This window comes from Mus musculus, chromosome 11 (genome assembly GCF_000001635.26).
Source record: "Mus musculus strain C57BL/6J chromosome 11, GRCm38.p6 C57BL/6J".
NCBI classification, from domain to species: domain Eukaryota; kingdom Metazoa; phylum Chordata; class Mammalia; order Rodentia; family Muridae; genus Mus; species Mus musculus.
Genome location: NC_000077.6, coordinates 45088564 through 45111192, shown reverse-complemented (window position 1 = coordinate 45111192; position 22629 = coordinate 45088564). Strand labels below are relative to the sequence as shown.

The 22629-nt window shown below is 40.7% G+C and overlaps 2 long non-coding RNA genes across 2 annotated transcripts in view; one reads left to right on the top strand and one right to left on the bottom strand.

The window, feature by feature from the left end:
• The window catches only part of Gm12159 (predicted gene 12159), a 14063-nt gene extending 5736 nt beyond the window's left edge, over positions 1-8327 (top strand). The window contains exons 2-3 of the long non-coding RNA NR_045100.1: positions 2796-2891; positions 7022-8327. This is a non-coding gene — a long non-coding RNA (predicted gene 12159). The remainder of the gene's footprint in view (positions 1-2795; positions 2892-7021) is intronic.
• On the bottom strand, positions 5978-22629 carry Gm51859. The gene is made up of 3 exons (XR_003949543.1): positions 22582-22629; positions 7470-7846; positions 5978-6382 (listed from the first exon to the last, which is right to left on the bottom strand). It is a non-coding gene; the product is annotated as a predicted gene, 51859 (long non-coding RNA).

Below are 22629 nucleotides of genomic sequence, written 5' to 3'. Positions count from 1 at the left end.
AGTGCACATTTGCACAATCACTTTTCAATTTGGTAGTTTCTCAGAAAACTGGATATAGTTCTACTTTAAGACCCAGCTATACCACTCCTGGGCATATATCCAAAAGATGCCCCACTATACCACAAGGACACTTGCTCAACTACGTTCACAGCAGCTTTATTCATAATATATAGAAACTGGAAACAACCTAGATGTCCCTCAACTGAAGAATGCATGAAGAAAAAATGTGGTACATCTACATAATGGAATGCTGTTCATCTGTTAAAAGCAAAGACATAAATTCTGTAGGCAAATGAATAGAACTTGAGAATATCATTCTGGGTGAAGTAATACGGAGCCAGAAAGACACATATGGTATGCCCTCATTTATAAGTAGGCATTAGCCATGAAGTGCAGGGCAATCAATCATGCTACAATCTACAGACCCAAAGAAACTGGGTAATAAGGAGGTCCCAAGGGAGGGTGCAGGTGTGGAGAGAAGGGAAACTGGAGAGGGCCGGGAGTGATAATGGAAATCATCTGGGGACATCTCTGGAGACCAGCTAGAGGCCTGGCATGGGAGAGGATATGGGCGCTTATAGGGTTGACTCTTGCTCAGATTCCTACCAGAGTAGGGTATAGAGATTGAGGTGGCCACTTCCTATAGCTAGGCAGGACTTCCAGAGGAGAGAGTGGGACATCAATCCACCCACAAAACCTTCAACCCAAAATTTGTGTTGCCTACAAGATGTGCAAGGATGAAGATGGAGCAGAGAGACTGAGGGAACAGCCAACCAATGACTACCCCGACTCGAGACCCATCCCACATGAGAGTGAACCCTGGACACTATTAATGATAACTGCTATGCTTGAAGACAGGAGCCTAGCACAACAGACTCCTGAGAGAAGCTTCATCCAGCTGCAGATGGAGGTAGATTCAGACACCCACAGCCAAACATCAGGCAGAGCCCAGGGAGTCTTCTGGAAGAGTCAGGAATAGAAGTGAGCAAGTTGGAGGGGTCAAGGACACCATAAGGAGATGCATAGTCAACTAAGTTGGGACTATGAGGGCTCAGAGAGCCTGGGTCACCAATCAGGGAACATACAGAAGCTGGAAGGCCCCCTACACACTTGTAGCAAATGTTCATCCTGGTCTTCATGTGGGTCCCCTAAAAAGTGGAACTGAGGCTGTCTCCATCTCTGTTCTCTGGCACTAGGTCCCCTTCCTCCTACATGGACTGCCTGATAGGGCCTCAGTGGAAGAGGATATGCCTATTCCTGCTGGCCCTAGATGCCCCAGGGTGTAGTGGTACCCCTTAGAGAAGGGGAGGGGCTATGAGAGGAGAGACTTGTAATAATGGGTCTAGTATGAGAGGAGGGAGAGGGAATGTGATCAGGATGTAAAGATAAATGAGTAAATAAATAAATAAATAAATAAATAAATAAATTTCTTCATGATTTATTATCCATAAATGTTTGATTCATATAACTGTTTTAAAATTTGTTTATTTGGAATTGTTTAAAAATTTCTCTCTTTTTCATGAGAGACATTTAAGAATCTATCTGAGTACTCTGTGTGCTTTGGACATCAATGGCTCTTACGTTTATAAACTGGTATATCTGGCAAAGTGGTTCTCTTATTGCTGTTAAAACATGCTCAAGAAAAGCACCTTAAGGGGCAGGGCTATTTTGCCTCCTAGTTCCAGTGGCTATAGCTCATTTGGGTTGGAAAATGACAGAGATACTCATTCACAGAAGGAGGAGCTTGGGTGGCAGCTTCTCACATCCGGGCAGAACAGAAGCAGAGATGTATTGGAACAGGAGATGGGATATCCTTCAATGCCCACCCCTGGTGGCCTATGCCACATGAAAGTCTGTGAAAGGCTCGCCAAATTCAAACATGAACCCACAAGTTACCCTGCTCAACTAAGAGAGACCAAAGCCTGGTGCCTTTATAGGGGCCTGTTAACAGCTGCCCTGGAATGCAGAGTTAAACCATGTGTCTTCCCCACCTAACATTATCACATAAGTCCACTCTGTGACCATGATGAAGTGCAACCAAAGCTAAGTCCTCTCTAAAGTGTTATCTAAACATAAAAACAGATTATCAGACAAACTCCAGAAGTGCTAAACACACCAACCTATGGCTGGTGCAAGGTATGACTACTCCTTCACTTATAGGTTTACCTTCAAGTCTTCTCTGGGTAACACATTATAATAATTACAGAATAGTGCCCACTTTCTGAAAGCATTGAACAAGATCTTTCTCATACCCTCTTAATATTAAGCTACCCTCTAGTCTCCCCAGTACTCGTCCATATCTGCCTCCTTCTGAAATCCACTTGGTTCAACAGCAATTATGTTCCCAGTATTTGTCTAGAAGACATTGGTACCTGTCTTACACAAAGTCCTGTAGCCTCATTCTAATTTGATAATCTAAGAGTTCTTAAAAATATTCATTTACCTTCACATTGCTCCACCCAATCTCTTAAGTCTTTTGCATTTGGTCTTTGTGTTACCCATTAAGTCTCATTACCAATCATGCACTGATATGACTTTCTGGAATTCATATTCTCTGTGTCCCCCTCTGTTTCTCTGTGTCTCTGTCTCTGTCTCTGTCTCTCTGTCTCTCTGTCTCTCTGTCTCTCTGTCTCTCTGTCTCTCTGTCTCTCTGTCTCTCTCTCTCTCTCTCTCTCTCTCTCTCTCTCTCTGTGTGTGTGTGTGTGTGTGTGTGTGTGTGTGTGTGTGTGTGTGTGTATCTCATTCACAATTCTTTATTTTCTTTTTTCCCATGTCTGTTTCTTTCCCACATACAGCCTGGTGTTTGATAATTGAAGTCTCACTGTATCCTGGTTGCTGTCCTCAGAGATAACCATGAGTTGAGTAATTAACGCTGAACAAGAATCTTTGAAGTAGGTGATGTTAAGATATCCATTTTACAGGTGGGAAAAAAAAAGATCACAGGGAAGTTAGCTGATGTGCTAAATTTCATAGTAGATGGTTTAATCATGTAAAAAACAAACATAGTGACTTAACTTACCAAGTATTACTAAGATTAATGAGATAAAATGCAAGTACGTGGGAATTTTTCAAAAGTGTTTTTGAAGGCTAATAAGATATAGTTTGGAAAGTAAAGACACATGCTCTACAAACCTGATGACCTCGGTTTGATTCCCAGATCACACATGGTGCAAGGAGAAAAAAACAGCTCCACATAGCTCTCCTCTGAAGTCCACATGTGAACCTCAACATATGCACTGTCCCCACACACATACTCACACATACAACAATAATGATGATGATAAATAAAAGAAAATTTAAGGAAAAGTGTATTTATCGTTTAACATGCTTTTTGAACCTCTTTTTTGCTCCTCAAATCTTTCTTTTGCAGTCCACCCTCACCACAAGGCCTCAGTGACCATTGGGTATACTCAAGCATACCTTTTCATGTGTGACTTATAATAAGGGTCTGCGTGACTCTGATTTCAAGCAGTCATTTGATATTTCCAGCTCATGATTTCCTTCAAAATAACCACTGTACTTATTAATCAAAAGTGAATATAGTTTTGCTTGGATCTAGTATGTTTTATTAAAGGCTTGCATATTTGCGTGCTAACATTTGACTATCAAAATTTGAATTACATAATAAAGGTGTTCCAAGATGACCTAGAAGGAACTGGAAGTACATTGAGAAGCCAGAAAGCTTTAGGTCAGCAAATTGAGGGTTTTAAAATTTAACTTTACTCATATTTGTATATGTCTGTGTATGTGTGTGCGCGTGCGTGTGTGTGTGTGTGTGTGTGTGTGTGTGTGTGTGTGTGTGTGAATGTGCATCTTTGTAAGTGTGTATATGGGGTGGTGGTGCCTATTGATGCCAGAAGAGATAGTACACTCCGGAGCTACAGCTAAATGCAGTTTTGAGCTATCTGATACAGGCTCTGGTAAATGAAATTGTGCCCTCTAGAAGAGAAGCAAGTGTTCTTAATAGGCTGAACCATCTCTCTAGTCCCCCAATGTAGCTACTTCTTGCCAGATCAGGTATGTTTTGCAGGCTGTATTTAGATGCTTCTGTGACACACCTACCAGAGATTAATCGTTTTCTTTAATATCCATGGTTAGTGGTTCTTTCCTTATATTTGTCTTAGGGGTATACCTCTCCAGAGTTAGGACCTTTTACCATTACACACACACACACACACACACACACACACACACACACACACACTAAAAATAAAATGGTTAAATTAAACAGTAAGATGAAGGTTGCTAGAAGCAAATACTTGAAGTTAAGTTAAGGACATGAAGCATGGGAAAGGAAAAGTCCTTGACAGATTAGGAGAGGCTCTGGACACAATGGTCTGTCTGAATACTTTGAGAAACATGTGACTTCAGGGACCTGGAGAAAATTGGCATGTCCTCTTGTATTTAAACCCCCATCTGACTTCTCAATATGGTCTGGCAGGAGCAAGATAGCAGGTGCTCACAACCCTCCTTATTCCTCATTCATGGGAGAGAATTCTTTTTATGTCCTCAAGCTTTTTCACCCTGCTGTTTAGAAAATTCCACATTTTCCAACAGGGGCATCTGTGGTGTGTCACCATGTGGGGAAAACAAATAGAATTTATAAAACATTGGAAAACTAGTTTGACTTAAAGAAAAAGTGCAATCGATCAATATAGAAGAGGAGGGGAAAGAATGGAGGGAGCTACAGGGTGACATCCATCTTTGCCCCATAACCAAGCCCAGAGAAAGAACTTAGCTCAGAGTTGATGATGGGCAAGAGAGTTGGGTAGATTGGGGTCATCAGTGGATGAAGACAGTTTGCAGACCCAAGAGTTGGTTTTTTTTCTGAAGTCTTCTGAAAGTTATTAAAGCTTTGGGTTGTTTTCACTGCTGTGGTGGCTGACCTGTGTTCCTTTGTGTGTATTGTTTTGTTTGCTACACCAGGACTTGAACTCTTACAGCTAGCTCCTCATCTGGAAATCATGTGTGCTATTCTGCACACATACTCTAAGGGGAGATTCAGAAAAACATTAGAATTAGTTTACAATATGATGGGTAAGGAGGTCTGGAGTTCAGCGTGGGTGTGGCAAGAGGCAGAAACTTCTAAGCCATCTATTATGCAAACACTTTTGAGAATAAAGACCACAGGTTTAGGGAGACGTTTCAGTGGGCAAAGTGATTGCCCTACACGCATAAGAATTTGAACATTGTAGATCTCCAACAACCACTTGCTACCCTAGTGTTAGGGGATGAGAGACAGACAAGTCTTAGGGTGCACTGGCTAGGTAGTCTAACTGAATTAGTGAACTCCAGGCTCAGTGAAGGACACTACCTCAAAAGCATGATAGAAATGGAGCTGGAGAAATGGTTCTGTGCATACTGAGTTCTATTCTCAGCATCCTTATTAAGTAGCTTACAGATGCCAGCTCCTGGGGGAGTTTCCTACATCCCTGCTCTCTGTGGGTGGCTGTATACACATACACACACACACCCACCCACACACACACACACACACACACACATACAAAATTAAAAATAAAAAGATTAAATTAAACAGTAAGATGAAGGTTGCTAGAAGCATATACTTGAAGTTAAGCTTTGGCTTCCACAAGGGTAGGCATAAGTCAGTGCATACACACCCATACACACCACAACACCCAAGGGCTGAAGGACTTGCAATCACCCTCAGAACCTTTGTAGAATTTCTGATGAAAGATGATCACTTACACATGTGACTTTTCAGAAGAACTTGAGACCAAGATCTCTTATTTTTCTTAGCAGAAAGGATTTTAGCTCTAAGCCAAGGGATCTTTCTCAGAGTTCTGGCTACAAATGGAAAAATCACTAAAGAAAAATAACTTCTTTGGGGAAGATATTCAAGCAAAATAATTGGGGAGATCCAAAAATGCGCTAAGTGTATTAATATGAATTCAGTTTCCCCTAATTTGGATCATAGCTGGAAGACATGCTTCTAGTTACAGAGATTCTTATAAAGTAGAACTAAGAAATACATACTTTCAAAAACTGTGGAAATCGTTGAAGTGTGGTATATCACTTTGATGGGATATTGCTCAGCCACCAAAAAAAGAAGGTAACCAATGAGCCCTGGATTCATGTTAAGTGAAAAAAAAAATCAGCCACAGTTCTGTCTCCCTTACAAGTGTTTCTGGGGATTAAATAGCATATATATATTATTTAGCCCAATGCCTAGACTAAATAAGTAAACAGTAAAAGGTTAAAGATGCTAGTAATGATGGTGATGATGGTGGTGATGGTGGTGATGGTAGTGGTGGTGGTGATGGTGATGATGAGAAGAAGATGATGATGAGATGATAATGATGATGTTGGTGATGATGATGATCATGATGGGATGATAGTGATGATGGTGGTGATAATTGTCCTGTAAGAAAAAAAAAACTCTGTAAAAATTGGAGTTCTATAGTTCACCACATATGTCATTAAAAATATGCTCAAAATATGGATTAAGTTCATATATTCTGGGGTTCATGGATAAAGATTAAGATCTAATAAAGTAAACAAAATTAACAGTCCTACTAGAGGGTTAAAAGTCAAATAGTCTCCTTGACATTTCCAAGATTACAATCCTATGATGCCTCAACAACATGGCTGCTTAAACAAGGCCTAAACAAGGAAGACACCAAAGGGCATGCTAATATGGAGGAAAGAAAAATATCTCAAGGGGCTCTAACCAGAGGTAAAGAACGTAGGCAGCTAAGGAATAGTGAGAGGATTAGTCTTCCTTAGGTAAGAGCCACAGACTGGTTATGGTTAGCCCTGAAGTCATATACATATAATACATCTATATAGACTGAGCAGGTTGAATCTGCATATCATGAATATATATAGCTTTACATACTATATATATAACTTTTAAATATTGAAATAACTACAACCTTCTCATCATCCTGGTCCTCTCATAAGAAGCAGTTTCAATTGGCCCTACATAAACTTCAGGACATTGGGAGCAGATGGGGATGTGTCTGAGAGAGCTCTCCATTAAATGCACGTGTATTTTTAGCCTGGCCATGTTGTGTGTTCTCCAATCAACAAAGCTACACAGAAAGCCACCAAGCATGAGGAAGACCGCGAATGGAGCCTTCTGGGAGATCCAACCTCTATCAAACACACAAGAGAATAATGTGGCATATAGTTTCCAAGGTTTTATAACTATGGAAATTGAGGAAGATTGATGATGCTTGTCCTGCCAGAGGACAGACTCTCTGTTGTTGCTTGAGTTGTAATCCCCTGCCCCGCCCCCCTGCCCCAACTTCAAAACAAAAGTCCAAGTCTAATTAAAATCAGAACCCCGTGTCCCGTTAGTGCTCTGCTGGCAGACCTTGGCTTTGGCATTGTCTTTCTGACCAGATTACTGATCAGTGTTTATTGCTAATCATCTGTGGCTGGAAACATGACCCAGGGAGCAGAGAGACCAGGGCAACGGCATGCAGTGTCATTGTTAGACTTACTCACAGTGCTTGCAGCAGGAATCAGTCAACCCTAATCCACAACCACAAAGGCCGTCTGAGCACGCCAAGTCCCTTGAGTTGGCAGTCAGGCAAAGCTGCCTCCTTTCAGCTCTTGGCAGGACTCCCCACTAATGTCTGAAGCCCGTCCTGCCTGGAGAGGTGGGACAGGCTGAGCAAATGAGCGTTTGCCATATCGTACAGCAAAAATTCTCATGTCCTGTGTTTTCTCAATTCCTCACGGAAAATGAAGAGTCTTGTTGTGTGAGGATGTGGCACGTGGTGGAACACGGTCTCCTGCGCATCAGAGCCTTTATTACCTCCGTCTAAGCAGCTGGGACCACTGGCAGTGATGCTCCGGATTGGGTCCATCAACGTCCCTTGTAGAGGGAGGAGAGGTCGAGAAGGTTCATTAATCCTTCATCCAAGATCCCACCTCCTCCTCCTTCCTACACCTCCCTACCATCTATAAGCACTTTGTCCCCAGTTTCACATGGGCTGAGGGTGGGGTCGGTGTCAAGAGTATATAGAGGGAAAAGGACACTGGAAGGCACCATCTTTGCCCCATGGAGAACCTGGCACCTGTGCTTTGGTGGGATTTTCTGCAATGTAGCTCTTTAAAGGTCAAATGGAAAATAATTGTTAAAAATTAGTCTCTCATCATCTTCAACCCCAAAATGACCATTTGGGCCACTTTACTATAGATTATGAGATTTTAAAATCACGAAAAAATAAATAATATCTTTGTAGTTTAGATGAATTTAGGTGCCTGAAGTAAGAACAGCACTGTGAGGTTATATGGGAGAACTCTGTAGAAAATGGTTATGTCTGCCTGCAATAAAATTTCCTAAATTAACATAGTAGAGTTTTTTGCCTTTTTTAATTCTATTTTTTAAATGTGTATAGGTATTTGTCTGCATGTATGTCTCTGCGTTCTGTGCATTCCTGGTGCCCACAGAAGCCAGAAGAGGGCTTAAGATCCCCTGGAACTGGAATTACAGATGGTTTTGAGCTACATGGGGACTAGGAATTGAACCTGGGTCCTCTGGAAGAGTAGCCAGGGCTCTTAACCACTGAGCCATCTCTCCAGCTCATAACATTGTATTTTTAACCAAATCAATAATCTAGGGAAGGTTTGGAAGACTACATAGAATGATGTGTCCATGGTCTCTTGTAAATAACATTTGCTTAAAGAGTAATGGATGTCTTTGTGTGAACAGCCCACAAGATAATGTTAATGTCCAAGAAAGCAGTGACCAAGCAGGGAGAACAGTTTCGTGTATTAAGTAAACACATTTGTTTGTTTGGTTGTTTATCTTAATTTATGTTTCAGTAAATTAGCCAAAGAAATTAGGAAGTGGAGGTGCATAACTTCCTACTCTCAGAAATGATGTAAAGCCAGTAGCAATAGGCAAATGGTACCGTATGATGTGACAAGGGACTCCATAAGGTGCTTTGTAAGAGCCGCAGGTCACTGTGAATAATGAGGGAAATATTTCATCATGATATACCCTTGATCTCACAGGATCCATGGGAGATGGGAGTGGGTTCATTCTGGCCCGCATGGAGATCACTGACACAAAGGTGAATGAATGGTCAGGGGTTATCTGTATGTAACTACTAAAAATAGCCTCCCTTACTAGGGCTATTTCCACCTCAGTGTAACATGGTTGCCCTGAATACAATGGTATAGAAAACGTGGAACACGGCAGGGGAGGCGGCCTAAGCCACAGCAGCAGCGGTCGCCATCTTGGTCCCGGGACTCCAAGGAACTTAGGAATTTAGTCTGCTTAGGTGAGAGTCTGTACCACCTGGGAACTGCCAAAGCAACACAGTGTCTGAGAAAGGTCCTGTTTTGGGCCTTCTTCTTCGGCCAGGAGGAGGTCCAAATACAAGATATCTGCGCACCTTCCCTGTAAGAGAGCTTGCCAGCAGAGAGTGCTCTGAGCACTGAAACTCAGAGGAGAGAATCTGTCTCCCAGGTCTGCTGATAGACGGTAACAGAATCACCAGAAGAACAATCTCTAAACAGAGTCAACTATAACTACTAACTCCAGAGATTACCAGATGGCGAAAGGTAAACGGAGGAATCTTACTAACAGGAACCAAGACCACTCACCATCACCAGAACCCAGCACACCCACTTCGCCCAGTCCAGGGAACCCCAACACACCTGAGAACCTAGACCTAGATTTAAAAGCATATCTCATGATGATGGTAGAGGACATCAAGAAGGACTTTAATAAATCACTTAAAGAAATACAGGAGAACACTGCTAAAGAGTTACAAGTCCTTAAAGAAAAACAGGAAAACACAATCAAACAGGTAGAAGTCCTTACAGAAAAAGAGGAAAAAACATACAAACAGGTGATGGAAATGAACAAAACCATACTAGACCTAAAAAGGGAAGTAGACACAATAAAGAAAACTCAAAGCGAGGCAACACTAGAGATAGAAACCCTAGGAAAGAAATCTGGAACCATAGATTTGAGCATCAGCAACAGAATACAAGAGATGGAAGAGAGAATCTCAGGTGCAGAAGATTCCATAGAGAACATCGGCACAACAATCAAAGAAAATGGAAAATGCAAAAAGATCCTAACTCAAAATATCCAGGAAATCCAGGACACAATAAGAAGACCAAACGTACGGATAATAGGAGTGGATGAGAATGAAGATTTTCAACTCAAAGGTCCAGCAAACATCTTCAACAAAATTATTGAAGAAAACTTCCCAAATCTAAAGAATGAGATGCATATGAACATACAAGAAGCCTACAGAACTCCAAATAGACTGGACCAGAAAAGAAATTCCTCCCGACACATAATAATCAGAACATCAAATGCACTAAATAAAGATAGAATACTAAAAGCAGTAAGGGAAAAAGGTCAAGTAACATATAAAGGCAAGCCTATCAGAATTACACCAGATTTTTCACCAGAGACTATGAAAGCCAGAAGAGCCTGGACAGATGTTATACAGACACTAAGAGAACACAAACTGCAGCCCAGGCTACTATACCCAGCCAAACTCTCAATTATCATAGAGGGAGAAACCAAAGTATTCCACGACAAAACCAAATTCACGCATTATCTCTCCACGAACCCAGCCCTTCAAAGGATAATAACAGAAAAAAACCAATACAAGAACGGGAACAACGCCCTAGAAAAAACAAGAAGGTAATCCCTCAACAAACCTAAAAGAAGACAGCCACAAGAACAGAATGCCACCTTTAACAACTAAAATAACAGGAAGCAACAATTACTTTTCCTTAATATCTCTTAACATCAATGGTCTCAACTCGCCAATAAAAAGACATAGACTAACAAACTGGCTACACAAACAAGACCCAACATTTTGCTGCTTACAGGAAACTCATCTCAGAGAAAAAGATAGACACTACCTCAGAATGAAAGGCTGGAAAACAATTTTCCAAGCAAATGGTATGAAGAAACAAGCAGGAGTAGCCATCCTAATATCTGATAAGATTGACTTCCAACCCAAAGTCATCAAAAAAGACAAGGAGGGACACTTCATTCTCATCAAAGGTAAAATCCTCCAAGAGGAACTCTCAATTCTGAATATCTATGCTCCAAATACAAGAGCAGCCACATTCACTAAAGAAACTTTAGTAAAGCTCAAAGCACACATTGCGCCTCACACAATAATAGTGGGAGACTTCAACACACCACTTTCACCAATGGACAGATCATGGAAACAGAAACTAAACAGGGACACACTGAAACTAACAGAAGTGATGAAACAAATGGATCTGACAGATATCTACAGAACATTTTACCCTAAAACAAAAGGATATACCTTCTTCTCAGCACCTCATGGTACCTTCTCCAAAATTGACCACATAATAGGTCACAAATCAGGCCTCAACAGATTCAAAAATATTGAAATTGTCCCATGTATCCTATCAGATCACCATGCACTAAGGCTGATCTTCAATAACAAAATAAATAACAGAAAGCCAACATTCACATGGAAACTGAACAACACTCTTCTCAATGATACCTTGGTCAAGGAAGGAATAAAGAAAGAAATTAAAGACTTTTTAGAGTTTAATGAAAATGAAGCCACAACGTACCCAAACCTTTGGGACACAATGAAAGCATTTCTAAGAGGGAAACTCATAGCTATGAGTGCCTTCAAGAAAAAACGGGAGAGAGCACATACTAGCAGCTTGACAACACATCTAAAAGCTCTAGAAAAAAAGGAAGCAAATTCACCCAAGAGGAGTAGACGGCAGGAAATAATCAAACTCAGGGGTGAAATCAACCAAGTGGAAACAAGAAGAACTATTCAAAGAATTAACCAAACGAGGAGTTGGTTCTTTGAGAAAATCAACAAGATAGATAAACCCTTAGCTAGACTCACTAAAGGGCACAGGGACAAAATCCTAATTAACAAAATCAGAAATGAAAAGGGAGACATAACAACAGATCCTGAAGAAATCCAAAACACCATCAGATCCTTCTACAAAAGGCTATACTCAACAAAACTGGAAAACCTGGACGAAATGGACAAATTTCTGGACAGATACCAGGTACCAAAGTTGAATCAGGATCAAGTTGACCTTCTAAACAGTCCCATATCCCCTAAAGAAATAGAAGCAGTTATTAATAGTCTCCCAGCCAAAAAAAGCCCAGGACCAGACGGGTTTAGTGCAGAGTTCTATCAGACCTTCAAAGAAGATCTAACTCCAGTTCTGCACAAACTTTTTCACAAGATAGAAGTAGAAGGTATTCTACCCAACTCATTTTATGAAGCCACTATTACTCTGATACCTAAACCACAGAAAGATCCAACAAAGATAGAGAACTTCAGACCAATTTCTCTTATGAACATCGATGCAAAAATCCTTAATAAAATTCTCGCTAACCGAATCCAAGAACACATTAAAGCAATCATCCATCCTGACCAAGTAGGTTTTATTCCAGGGATGCAGGGATGGTTTAATATACGAAAATCCATCAATGTAATCCATTATATAAACAAACTCAAAGACAAAAACCACATGATCATCTCGTTAGATGCAGAAAAAGCATTTGACAAGATCCAACACCCATTCATGATAAAAGTTCTGGAAAGATCAGGAATTCAAGGCCAATACCTAAACATGATAAAAGCAATATACAGCAAACCAGTAGCCAACATCAAAGTAAATGGAGAGAAGCTGGAAGCAATCCCACTAAAATCAGGGACTAGACAAGGCTGCCCACTTTCTCCCTACCTTTTCAACATAGTACTTGAAGTATTAGCCAGAGCAATTCGACAACAAAAGGAGATCAAGGGGATACAAATTGGAAAAGAGGAAGTCAAAATATCACTTTTTGCAGATGATATGATAGTATATATAAGTGACCCTAAAAATTCCAACAGAGAACTCCTAAACCTGATAAACAGCTTCGGTGAAGTAGCTGGATATAAAATTAACTCAAACAAGTCAATGGCCTTTCTCTACACAAAGAATAAACAGGCTGAGAAAGAAATTAGGGAAACAACACCCTTCTCAATAGCCACAAATAATATAAAATATCTCGGCGTGACTCTAACGAAGGAAGTGAAAGATCTGTATGATAAAAACTTCAAGTCCCTGAAGAAAGAAATTAAAGAAGATCTCAGAAGATGGAAAGATCTCCCATGCTCATGGATTGGCAGGACCAACATTGTAAAAATGGCTATCTTGCCAAAAGCAATCTACAGATTCAATGCAATCCCCATTAAAATTCCAACTCAATTCTTCAACGAATTAGAAGGAGCAATTTGCAAATTCATCTGGAATAACAAAAAACCGAGGATAGCAAAAACTCTTCTCAAGGATAAAAGAACCTCTGGTGGAATCACCATGCCTGACCTAAAGCTTTACTACAGAGCAATTGTGATAAAAACTGCATGGTACTGGTATAGAGACAGACAAGTGGACCAATGGAATAGAATTGAAGACCCAGAAATGAACCCACACACCTATGGTCACTTGATCTTCGACAAGGGAGCCAAAACCATCCAGTGGAAGAAAGACAGCATTTTCAACAATTGGTGCTGGCACAACTGGTTGTTATCATGTAGAAGAATGCGAATCGATCCATACTTATCTCCTTGTACTAAGGTCAAATCTAAGTGGATCAAGGAACTTCACATAAAACCAGAGACACTGAAACTTATAGAGGAGAAAGTGGGGAAAAGCCTTGAAGATATGGGCACAGGGGAAAAATTCCTGAACAGAACAGCAATGGCTTGTGCTGTAAGATCGAGAATTGACAAATGGGACCTAATGAAACTCCAAAGTTTCTGCAAGGCAAAAGACACTGTCTATAAGACAAAAAGACCACCAACAGACTGGGAAAGGATCTTTACCTATCCTAAATCAGATAGGGGACTAATATCCAACATATATAAAGAACTCAAGAAGGTGGACCTCAGAAAATCAAATAACCCCCTTAAAAAATGGGGCTCAGAACTGAACAAAGAATTCTCACCTGAGGAATACCGAATGGCAGAGAAGCACCTGAAAAAATGTTCAACATCCTTAATCATCAGGGAAATGCAAATCAAAACAACCCTGAGATTCCACCTCACACCAGTGAGAATGGCTAAGATCAAAAATTCAGGTGACAGCAGATGCTGGCGAGGATGTGGAGAAAGAGGAACACTCCTCCATTGTTGGTGGGATTGCAGGCTTGTACAACCACTCTGGAAATCAGTCTGGCGGTTCCTCAGAAAATTGGACATAGTACTACCGGAGGATCCAGCAATACCTCTCCTGGGCATATATCCAGAAGAAGCCCCAACTGGTAAGAAGGACACATGCTCCACTATGTTCATAGCAGCCTTATTTATAATAGCCAGAAACTGGAAAGAACCTAGATGCCCCTCAACAGAGGAATGGATACAGAAAATGTGGTACATCTACACAATGGAGTACTACTCAGCTATTAAAAAGAATGAATTTATGAAATTCCTAGCCAAATGGATGGACCTGGAGAGCATCATCCTGAGTGAGGTAACACAATCACAAAGGAACTCACACAATATGTACTCACTGATAAGTGGATACTAGCCCAAAACCTAGGATACCCACGATATAAGATACAATTTCCTAAACACATGAAACTCAAGAAAAATGAAGACTGAAGTGTGGACACTATGCCCCTCCTTAGAAGTGGGAACAAAACACCCATGGAAGGAGTTACAGAAACAAAGTTTGGAGCTGAGATGAAAGGATGGACCATGTAGAGACTACCATATCCAGGGATCCACCCCATAATCAGCATCCAAACGCTGACACCATTGCATATACTAGCAAGATTTTATCGAAAGGACCCAGATGTAGCTGTCTCTTGTGAGACTATGCCGGGGCCTAGCAAACACAGAAGTGGATGCTCACAGTCAGCTAATGGATGGATCACAGGGCTCCCAATGGAGGAGCTAGAGAAAGTACCCAAGGAGCTAAAGGGATCTTCAACCCTATAGGTGGAACAACATTATGAACTAACCAGTACCCCTGAGCTCTTGACTCTAGCTGCATATGTATCAAAAGATGGCCTAGTCGGCCATCACTGGAAAGAGAGGCCCATTGGACACGCAGACTTTGTGTGCCCCGGTACAGGGGAACGCCAGGGCCAAAGGGGGGGAGTGGGTGGGTAGGGGAGTGGGGGTGGGTGGGTAAGGGGGACTTTTGGTATAGCATTGGAAATGTAAATGAGCTAAATACCTAATAAAAAATGGAAAAAAAAAAAAAAAAAAAAAAGAAACAAAATAATGCAGGTGTCATATACATCAGAATGAACCATAATAAATTCAGATGAGTACAGATTAAACATCTCTATGTAAAAGCTAACCCATGGAATACGTAACCAGATGAAAATGGCTGAAGCCATAAACTCCAATATGAAAAAAAAAAAAAAAAGAAAACGTGGAACATAAGCATAGTCTATGTGTGTGGTCAACTCATTTCCTACAGCCCTTCTCAGAAGAGAATATAGCTTCGGGGAGACTCTTCTGAGCCCCACCCTTCAAGCATGTGATGCATAGTCTTACTTTACATAAGGGGATACCGGGAATCCTAGGGCTCTATGCATAAATGGATACAAAAAGCATCAGATTGGTTCTCTGAGTGCCTGTGGCAAAAAGATCGGTCCTGATTTATGATCCGCACATAGGGAAATGTCTGACGTGAAGTCAACAACTGAAATCAGATGAATAATTCAGGATGCCGATCAATCGCATCACCTCTCTTACCATGTTCTTGCTATTTTTACGTAATTGCAGGGCAGAGAATAAATTGATGTCATAAATAAACAACTGTCATTTGGTGTGATGTAGACCCCTGCATCTTAGGGGGTTTCCATTTTCAGGTTCTACTCTTGTGCTTTTTACACAATTAAAAATGTGCTCATATTAAATTATGGCGAGAAATTATCTGCATGCTATTTCAACGTTCATGTAGAGAGAAACACAATGTCAAATGAGGAAACATCAGATTCCCTCCTTGAAGACCAATCCTCCTTTATTGGTTGTGTTCTGGAAGGCTGTCTTCAAGGAGTGCTCTTAACACCCATTAGATGATAGGATGTTGCAGTCTACTCAATGCATCCACGCAAAGCCCCCACTTCCTTTCAAATTTGCTTTTAAGGGGGATGGGTGGAAACGGATTTGCTTTAAAGTCTCTCTCCTTCCTCATGAATCTTCCCTTCTGTGAACAGCAGTGAGAGAGACCCTGCACTGTTTTTGTTGTATTTCCTTTGTGTGTGTTCATGTAGACACGCTGGTGGGAGTAGAGGACAAACTTGGGTGTTGGTCCTTATTTTCTCTTTATTGGCCAATGATAATCAGGGACTCTCCTGTCTCCTTCTTCTCTCTGAGATTACAAATCTGTGTACTATTGCATCTGGCCTTTGTGTGGGCTTGGGAATCTGGACTCGGATAAACAGGCTTGCTCCCTTTAGCACTGAGATGTCCCCAGCATATATTTTATGACTTCTGAAAGAAAAAATACAACCTAAGTCACCTGATGTCTTGGGCAATGACTGTCATGTTATTAACATGCTTAATTTTATGACTAACATTTGTTCATAAGAAAACAACGGTAATAATCAGTCTCATTGTTGTACAAACACTGACCTTTCCATTTTCAGGGTTTGTTTGTTTGTTTGTTTGTTTGTTTGTTTTAATCCAAGTATTGTCTTCCTCACCCCAAACCCAAAAGTACTATTTAAAGTGGTCATTGTGCTTGTTTTCTGTGCAGGTAATTTTAGAATTCCAGAGTGTAGGCTGCTTATAAAAACTAGAGACTCGTTTGTATGTATGAGCCACTAACTAAAGACAAAATATGACTTTTATGTTCAATTTTCAATGAATATGTGATCAATAAAATATATGGAACTTTGAGCAAATTATCAGCTATAGCTAGTCCTAGAAGGATACTTTTAGATCTTTAAAGGTCTTCTATCCTAAACACTTTGAATGTCATTTGAACAGCAAACATCTCTGTCTTTATTCACCTGTTTAAAAAATCAAAATTCCCCTGGGTCGTATGGGCTACTGGATCATACGTCTTGTTCAAGGGTAAGCTGGGCACTAGTTGCAGCAATAACCAGGCAACTGCAGATGAAAGCAGAATTTTACAGAGAGCCTTTCTCTTTCTTTCCAGATAACCACCCTTCCCTTCAGTTCATTTCAGAGCTTAAAACACGGTGAGTTTTAGAAGCCAAATATAATTTAAAATAAACTCCTACGTTCCTCTTCCTCAGCTCAGATCCAAGTGGGAAATAACCTTTTGAACCCTTTGATACTTGAACCATGTGACACTTGAAGCCTTCTGAGAGCTGGACTTATGTCACAGAGATACTCTGTCCTTTAACACGGTCAAGCATGTTAGCGTGGCCAAATGTCATTTCATAAAAAAAAAAAAAAAATTGTGTGTGATTTAGTAAGATTTCTGGAGAAGAATGAAGGCAGGTTGGGGCGGGGTTGTGGAGATATTCAGATTAAAGCCAGCTACAGGATGCTGTGCATCTAAAAAGAATGTGAATATATGCATATGTCTGTCTACATATGTGCATGGACATGTAATGCCAGCTTATATATGCATATGTCTGTCTACATATGTGCATGGACATGCAATGCCAGCTTATATATACATATGTCTATCTATATATGTGCATGGACATGCAATGCCAGCTTATATATGCATATGTCTGTCTACATATGTACATGGACATGCAATTCCAGCTTATATATGCATATGTCTGTCTATATATGTGCATGGACATGCAATGCCAGCTTATATATGCATATGTCTGTCTACATATGTGCATGGACATGCAATGCCAGCTTACAGCTGGAGTTTCACTGAAGGAAATTGGCCACTGAGGATGAGCCTGGAGGCCTTTTCGCCTGACACCTCTCCCTGTTCACCCTCTGCTTCCTAATGTGAAGGAAACATGGCCTACCTTGAGTATCAATCACTGCGCTGCCCCTGCCTGATGGCATGCCTACTCTGCCATGATGGAATGTATCCTTCTAGAATTGTATAAGCCAAAATAAACCCTTTCTCCTTCAAGTTGCCTCTGTCGGGTACTTTATCATAGCAGCAGACGAGGAACTAGCACTGCAAAAGCATGAGAGCCTGACTTTGATCCCTGCAGTCAAATAACATCCCAGATGTGGAGGCGTGACACGTGCAATCCCAGTGCCGGGGAGGTTACGTGAGATAGACACCTGGAGCTTTGTAGGTAGACAAGCTAACCAAAATAGTGAGCCCCACGTCCCAAAGAGAGACTCATCTCAAAAGTACAAGGCAGCCTGCTCTGATGAATGACACTTAAGGCTACCCTCTGACCGACACATACATGCACACTCACTAAGAAAAAAATATTAATATCAATAACTTTAAGAGATAATTTCAGCAGTGAAATTATGAATACACCCATGGCATCGCAGTGTCTCCCCCTTTGTGGATGCCTGATAAATATTGTTGATTGACAGACAGTATTCATACAGAGATGAATCTCTTTACCCTCAGCTAACAGATTCTTCCATAGCAACAAATACTGAAACCATCATTCTGATCTCAATGACCAACACAGGGAAAGGATTAATTTGGGCTTACTGGTGCATTGACACATTATAAACCATTGCCCTACAAGATACCATACTATGAACCTTCACCCTTAACACACATGGTAACTGGACTCTAAAGATGAATGTGACAAGCCATCCTCAGAAGACTGATCCATGAGGTAGGCACCTCCTGGCTCTTGGTTTCTGTATTCCACTATTAGACCTTTGACTGCTCGTTTTAATTTTGCTTCATGTACAGTCCATCACTTTTAAAATATTTTTTAAAAAAATTGGATGTGTGTGCACATGTCACATGAACATAATTCCCAAGAAGAATAGAGGCATTGGATCCCTGGAAGATAGAGTTACAAATGGTTGGGAGTTGCTGGTAACTAAACTTGGGTTGTCTGTAAGAGCAACAAATATCCTTAAAAACTGAGCCATGGCTTCAGCCTCCCATCTCTTTAGATAATAATCTTTCTTTTACATTGACAATGAAAATCTGTGCCTGTTGGATCCAATAAGTAAGCTGTCCCTAACTTCTCACCCCCCCCCAGTCTTTCCTGGCCACTGTTCTATTCTCCTTTCTGTGAGATAAATGCACCTCACTTCCCTCTGAGTTAGAATAGCCAGCAGTTATTCTTCTGTGCATGGCTTGTTTGGTTAGCATCTTGGTTCCTGTGCAGTAAGCATGGAGTGAGGTGGTTTAACATATGGGTTTAGTTTCCTTTGGATATACATGTACCACAGTGGTATTTCTGGGTCATAAAGTACTATTTTTTATTACTTGTGTGCCCCCTATACACTACTTGTATAATAATCACATTAATGAATTAATTATGTGTACTGTGCATGCACATGAGTGTGTGGTGCACATGCCCACATGTGTGCAACTGGAGGCCAAAGCATACACATGGGCACGTGCTACCAATTGCTCTGTGGCTACATTGAGACAAAGTCTCCAAGTGAATCAGAAAGTTTACTGTTTGGGCCAGGCTGGCCAGGCCAGCAAGCTCCCAGGATCTGTGTGTCTCTGACCCACAAAGACACATGCAGCCATGCCTGATTATTTTTGTGGGGTCCTGACTATCCAAGCTGAGTCCTTATCCCAGAGCCATCTCTGTAGCCTGACTACATTCGTGTATGTATGCACCCATTACCAGGATATAAGATAGGAGTCTCCCTCCTTCCATAGACTCTCTAGTGCTTGCTTTTCTATCTGTAATAGTGTAATTGTAAACAGAGTGATACTATCTCATTGTGGCTTTAATTTATGATGCCTACTAATAGGTTTCATCTTAATTTGTGTTTGCCTTTGCATCTAATAATTTTCATATGTTTGTCGACCAGTTTTAGATCTTCCTATGAGGGATATCTACCCATATCCTTTGTCAGCATTTTCCATTCTCATTGGCTGTTGGGTTTGGGGGGGTGATCTATCTGAGGTCCTTATTACCCTGGATATTAATATCTATTAAGAAAATAGTTCTTAGCTTCTAAGATATGATCACACTGCATCCATTCTTCATGTTTGTAGGTCTTCTCCAGAAAAGGAAATTGAGTGTAGCAACAACTTTGTGTTTCCTATTTCCTGTAGTATTTTTATAGCTTCTAGTTTAAGCATTTGCTTTATCTTAGTTGATTTTTACTTTTGATGAAATTATTGATTGCTTTAGTTTTTCTGTACATGCATGGAAATATATGCATATTTATACATGGAGAGCTGGGCTGTTTCCCCCAGGCCATTTGTTAAAGAAACAATACCATCTCTAGTGTGTGTTCTCATGCTCTGATAATAAGTATGCCTTCTATAAACATATAAACTTACCTGTAGTCTCTCCATTTTACTACATTGAGCTCAGACTTTTTTAGTGTCCACTATGCTGTTTTGGTGACTATAGTTTTGCAGTAGGTTTTGAGGGCAGGTATTACAATACATTTCAGTTTTGTTCATTATTCTCAGGATTGTGTTGGTTACTCAGAATCTTTTGCTGCTTCTTATGAGTGTTATGGCTCTGTTACTATTTATTTATGTGAGCAATGTCATTGTGTACTTTAATAGCAATTGCACTGAACCTGTGATACAGACATTTAACAATATTAATCCTTCTAATCCCTAAATGCAGAATATACTTTCAATTTTTTCATTAATTTATTTATTCACTTTACATTCTAATCACAGCCACCCCTCCCTCTTCTCCCAGTCCCACCCTTACAAGTCCCTCCCCTAATTACACCTTCTCCTTCCCCTCAGCAATTTCCTTTTCTCTTTGGAATTACTCTTCAATTTGGAAAGGCAGAGCCAATTTGGAAGAACCACTCCAGTCACTGTATGCCTGCTTACTTCTTATTCCAGGCATCTTTTTAGGATTCTGTTCTTTACTTCCCATCTCAAGGCCTTTGGTCCTTGCTTTAAATTTCATGTATTTTCGCATGCCCTGACATGCTGCCCTTAATTTTATTAATTGGGAAGAAGAGCCTGTTAGCTCCAGTAGGAGCAAAGTTTGTGGCGATGGTTAATGGTTTAATGACCTTAGGTGCAAATGCCACTGTTACTATTCATAAACCCTGACTGTAAGCATATGAATTGCTTAACCTTAGCTTTTTATCCATAACATAATATTTACCATGAGGGCATGTTGCCTGTATCAAAGGGCACAATTTTTATAAAACATGTAGCTCTAGGCACCTGAGGGGATTTGTTTATCTGTTATTATCTGTGTTAGCTCTGCCTCTGCTTGCTCAACCATCTTCACATCCTCCTCATTACTCTGGAGCAGGCTTTCTCAGTCTTGGCACTACTGATACATTAGAGCCAGACTATTCCTTGTTGGGAGGGTCCACCCAGAACAACAAAGGGTGCTAGGCAGATGTCAGTAGACGTCTCACCAGATGTCAGTAGCGCTTCCTCCTCTGAAAACCACAAACACCAGACTTGCCTAGAGGTCAGGACCAATGATCCTGAGAATGACTTCATTGCCATTCTCTTGGTGTCTGTTGTTGGGACCTAGCATTCCCTACATTCTCTTTTAGATCCCCGTTCTCCAGACTAGTGTGGACATGTTGGCTACTGTTTTTGTATATATGTGTGGAAGGGCTATGAGGCATATATGTATGGTGTGGGTGGTATATGTGTGTCTGTGTCTGTTGGGGTGGGATGTGTAGTGTGCCTTGTGTGTGGGGTGATGTGGCTATGTGCTGTAGGGTATGGTGTATGGTATGTGTGAAATGGGTATGTGTTATGTGAATGCATGAGTGTGTCTGTCTGTGTGTGTGTGTTGTATACATGTGCATGCATGTGAGTGTATAGATGCAAATTTCTATGCAAATGTATGCAGAGGCTAGAACAGTACAGCAGACACTATCCCTCAGTACAGCTTTCTGCCTTACTGTCTTGAGACAGGGTCACTCATTGAATTGAATGTTCCTCAGTTAGGCTAGGCTTCAATACAAAAATCTCTCAATATCAGCCTTCTCTACCTCCTAATGATGGGGTTAAGGACACCTGCAGCCATGCCCAACTTAGTACATAATAATGAGGACTTAAACTTAGCTCCTCGTGTGCACACACATGTATTGCTATTCATTCGACAGTCTCTATAGTTAAACACTTTGTAGACTATAACAAATGAATACAAATAAAACCATGAACAGCTAACAGTTTTCTGAATTAGGTGAGAAGAAAAAATGATAAAAATTAGAAAGTTCTTTAAAATATTAGAGTTTATGAAGACCATCCAAGGAATAAGTAATTAATAATTTATGTAGACAGATAGTCTGATATACTGCAGGAATGCTAATTGCTAAGAGGTTAACATGGGGTTGCCATCCAGTGCCATTTATATTTGAATGCAGGGCTAGCCTCTTCTCCTTGTTCATGTGGATGGTCCAAGAACGACACTTGCAAAATTGGAACCTCTACATTGTCTGGAAACCAACAGAAGAAGCTCTATCAGGACCGGGAATGTCCCATTTAATAAATATGAAGAAAAGCAAGCACATTTTTTTTTGCAAGCACATTTTTTAAAAACAAACAACTCACTCTGAGTCCATTGTGATCTTGAGGATATCAGCCACAAGACAGCAAGCT